The sequence below is a fragment of the Bos javanicus genome, chromosome 10 (assembly GCF_032452875.1).
Source record: "Bos javanicus breed banteng chromosome 10, ARS-OSU_banteng_1.0, whole genome shotgun sequence".
Classification (NCBI taxonomy): Eukaryota; Metazoa; Chordata; class Mammalia; order Artiodactyla; family Bovidae; genus Bos; species Bos javanicus.
Genome location: NC_083877.1, coordinates 59,071,735 through 59,076,411, shown reverse-complemented (window position 1 = coordinate 59,076,411; position 4,677 = coordinate 59,071,735). Strand labels below are relative to the sequence as shown.

General features: G+C 41.9%; 1 pseudogene; it reads left to right on the top strand.

The window, feature by feature from the left end:
- The first annotated feature begins 1,861 nt into the window (after positions 1-1,861).
- LOC133255234 (large ribosomal subunit protein eL32-like) lies at positions 1,862-2,497 on the top strand (annotated as a pseudogene).
- The last annotated feature ends 2,180 nt before the right edge of the window (positions 2,498-4,677 follow it).

Genomic DNA, 4,677 nt, shown 5'->3' with positions numbered 1-4,677 from the left:
GGAATTCTAACCACTAGGCAACCAGGTGACTTCCCTTCCCCCTGCTTTTAAATCCATAGGGGCCGGAAAGAATGGATTGGCAGGACACCTAGAAAATGAGGTCTGTGGGCAGACTGACTCTAACCCTGACTAACCCTGAGCCATTCTCATTCTCATTATCATAAAGTAATCAGAGTGAGAGGAAGGACTGTCTTTTCTCTTCTAAGACAAGTTGGAAAGACAGAAATTCAAAATTTTGCTAGGAACCAGCAGAAAATGTGTTAGAAATAATAACATGAAAAGTTAATACTTATTGATTAAATAGTATTTATACTATGCCAGACACTGTGTTTAGTCCTTTGCATGTATTCTCTCATTTGATTCTCAGAAGCATTCTATAAGATATGTACTGTTATTATTTCTATCTTAAAAATGGGTAAATAAAGGCTAAGTACCACACAGAAGGTCACGCCAGACTGGTAGATTGCAGTACTGGATTTTAATCCCAAGTGTATTAGCAATCCCCAAATCATAAGCAACGTAACACAATAAATGTTTCTTGTTTGGGGCAAAGTGCAGTGTATATGGTCCTCATTAGATGGCTCTCTTAGGCAGCTCACCTCTAACCAGTGACTCATATACACAGGCCCCTTCCATCCTGTGACTTAAGCATGTTGTAGCTTCAAGATCTCTTCACCATAAATCAGCCTGGAGTGATGGAGAGAGAGCGTAGAAGATTGAATAGGATGTTTCAAGGTCAGACCTAGAGGTAGTGACATTACTTCTGCCCACGTCCCATGGGCTAGAACCAAGTCTGATAGAAATCTAGGATGCAAGGGAACCTGGGAAATGTGGTTTAGCTCTGTGTTCTGGAAGGCAAGGAAACCTGGTGACCCCAAGAAATTGCCACAGCAGTTTTGTCTGACTCAGGATTCTTAGCCACTAGACTCCGCTGTAACTCTAATCTCTTCCTCTACTCTTTGACTGGAGGGAAACTATCAAGTCTCTCTGAGACTTAACATTGTGTGAAATAAATTCATTTGAGGGTTTAAAGAGCAACAAGAAATGGCATGGTGCAGCTATTATGAACCTGGAAACTAATGCTAAATCTGATGACCTGTTTATTAACTAGGTAATCTTGGGCACATTTCTGAATTTCTGCCTTTCCTTATCTGTAAATTGAAAATACAGTATTTTCCTTTGTATGTCTCTTTTTAAAATATAAATTTATTTGGAGGCTAATTATTTTACAATATTGTAGTGGTTTTGCCATACATTGACATGGATCTGCCACGGGGGTACATGTGTCCCCCATCCTGAACCCCCCTTCCAACTCCCTCCCCATCCCATCCCTCTGGGTCATCCCAGTGCACCAGCCCTGAGCACCTATCTCACGCATTGAAACTGGACCAGCGATCCGTTTCACATATGATAATATACATGTTTCAATGCATGTCTCTTAAATTGCTATGAAAGTCAAAGGGAATGCTTTGTGTAAAAATACTTTGTAAAACATAAAATGATGCACAAATGTTAGAGCTGTTGATATTATTATTACTTCCTAAGTGTCAATATGATTGATATAGATAATGATAATCACTCTATAATATTGGAGAAGAAATCACTGTGAGTTGGGCTGGTCAGGGAATGCTTTACAGGAGACCTGGGGTTTCACTCTGATCTGGAAGGATGAATAATATTTACATAGGAAAAGGCATTCAAGGCAGAGAGTATTGGCCTACCAAAGAAGTAGAAGGCAGAAGAAACAGAGTGTTTCTTTTTTCAGAAACACTGGAAAAATTGCTTGCTCTTGGAGGCTCTGAGATTGGGGTGGGCAAGAACAAGTGAACTTCATACTGCTGCTACCTCTGTCTCACTTCAACCATCTCTTGAGATGTTTCTCCAAGGGCCACTGCCATCTCTGCATGTCTTATAAATGAGGCACTGACTGCACCTTGTCCCAGACTACCTTTTCAAGAATGTTTGATGGCAATTATGTGTCCTTCTGGAGTAAAGGGTAGGCATGTTGACTACCCATTATAAAAGGTTCTGAGGAGGTAGCTTCCATCTCCAACCAGGCATCATGACTGCTTTCAGACACTTTATGAAGCCCCAACTCATCCAAAAGAAGACCAAGAATTTCATCCAGCACCAGTCAGCCTGATATATCAAAATTAAGCGTAACTGGCAGAAACCCAGAGACATTGACCACAGGGTACAGAGAAGATTCAAGTGCCAGATCTTGATGCCCAAGATTGGTCATGGTAGCAACAAGAAAATGAAGCACACGCTGCTTAGTGGCTTCTAGAAGTTTCTGGTCTGTAACATCACAAAGCTGGAAGTGCTTCTGATGTGCAACAAATTTTACTGTGCTGAGATGACTCACATTTCCTTCAAGAACCTCAAAGCCATCATGGAAAGAGCAGCCCAGCTGGCGTGAGTCACCAATCCCAATGCCAGGAGGCACAGTGAAGAAATGAAGAGAGAGCTCATGTGTGAGTTTTATTTGGTTATGTAAAGCCATAACAATTCTGCAAAGGAAAACAAAGATTCTGATTCCCTAAGCTCAGAGTTCTTCATGTACAGATGCTAAGTGGCCCTATTTCCATCACCCTCTGAAAACTAGGTCTTGGGGAACCAACTTAAAGAGGCAGATGCTACTAGCTACTTTCTCTCTGACTCAGGAGTCTTATGTCTTCTAGTAGCATCTATCAGACTGTGACAGGCTAACTTTTTAACTTGCAAGTAGGGTAAAACTCAGACCCTTTACAGTTCTTGACAGAGTCTATCTCTAGGAGTGATTTCATGGAACAATACTACATTCCAGGCAGGGTATTAAAGTGTTAGGGATGCAGAACCAAAAAGCACAGCTCTTACCCTGTAAGGAGCCTCTAAGTGTACAAATCAGGAGCTTACTGAGCTTGGTTCTGGTAATTTCAGAACAGTTAAATCACTAAGCTAGTGAACACACACAGGAAAAGATCAAACTCAGACTAATAAAATTCTAGCTGTGGTTACAACTATACCCCAACAACAGGGTAGAGACCATATGATATTTTAGTCCTCTGAGAGAAAGTGTATTCTCTATAGATAGCAGAAGCCGGAAAACATAGAGTTACCTGGAGCCTTAAAGATGGCTTTTAAAACAATACCCTTCAGTCCTCAGCTGCCAAGAAAGAAAGTTGGTTTTAGATGGATTTGCTCATTCTGTAACTCTTCCCTAAATAAATTGTCCTGAAGAGTGACAGTAGAGGCATCACTTTCTGGCCCAGAGATCAAAGAGTATCTCTTGTGCAGTCATCTGATGATGTTGGTAAGGGAATTTCTAACTCTGGGATTACATCTGGGATGGGAGAGAAGGCAGATACTATATTAAATGTAGGCACAACCAATGAACAGAATTATACTCTGAAGAGCAGAAAAGTTGCATATAGATGGAGAAGGATCTAGAACCCTAAGGCTCTGGTCTCTGAGACAGAATTGGTTTCACATACAGGACCCAGAAACCCTGGATTTATGATAGAGGCTCCATCAAATAAGTGGGATGAGCACTTTAAATAGGAAAGGAGTGAGGGAAACTGGCAGGCAGAGTCCTTAGTTTTCTGGGCATAACAGACAGTGCTAAAGTTGCTCAAATGATTTAATAAATAAACAGGGTGTTCTAGGCTCATCTGACACATCAGATACAAATAGGTATCTTGTGTTATTTGGCAAAAATGAGTACCTAGCATTGACACCGAATATATGACAGCACAAAACCAGGAGCTTTACACAGTGTGACAGGTGTGAGACTGGTCCTTGGCACTGGAAGCAAGAATCCACTCATTCAACAAAGTGTATTGGCACTGTTCTAGGTGCTAGGGATAAAGCAGGGGGAAAGACAGGAAAAAATCCAGCCCCTATTTTGTTTTAAATGAAGTTAAATCTGCTTCCGAGCTACTTAGGTTTAGGGAGATGAGAAATTCAGGACATGTCATGTTTACTTTTGGGGGAATATAATTTATTCAGTTCAGTTCAGTTCAGTTGCTCAGTCGTGTCCGACTCTTTGCGACCCCATGAATCGTAGCACGCCAGGCCTCCCTGTCCATCACCAACTCCTGGAGTCCACTCAGACTCACGGCCATCGAGTTGGTGATACCATCCAGCCATCTCATCCTCTGTCGTCCCCTTCTCCTCCGGTCCCCAATCCCTCCCAGCATCAGAGTCTTTTCCAATGAGTCAACTCTTTGCATGAGGTGGCCAAAGTACTGGAGTTTCAGCTTTAGCATCATTCCTTCCAAAGAACAGCCAGGGCTGATGTCCTTTCGAATGGACTGGTTGGATCTCCTTGCAGTCCAAGGGACACTCAAGAGTCTTCTCCAACACCACAGTTCAAAATCATCAATTCTTCGTCACTCAGCTTTCTTCACAGTCCAACTCTCACATCCATACATGACCACTGGAAAAACCATAGCCTTGACTAGACAGACCTTTGTTGGCAAAGTAATGTCTCTGCTTTTCAATATACTATCTAGGTTGGTCATAACTTTCCTTCCAAGTAGCAAGCATCTTTTAATTTCATGGCTGCAGTCGCCATCTGCAGTGATTTTGGAGCCCCCCAAAATAAAGTCCGACACTGTTTCCACTGTTTTCCCATCTATTTCCCATGAAGTGATGGGACCAGATGCCATGATCTTTGTTTTCTGAATGTTGAGCTTT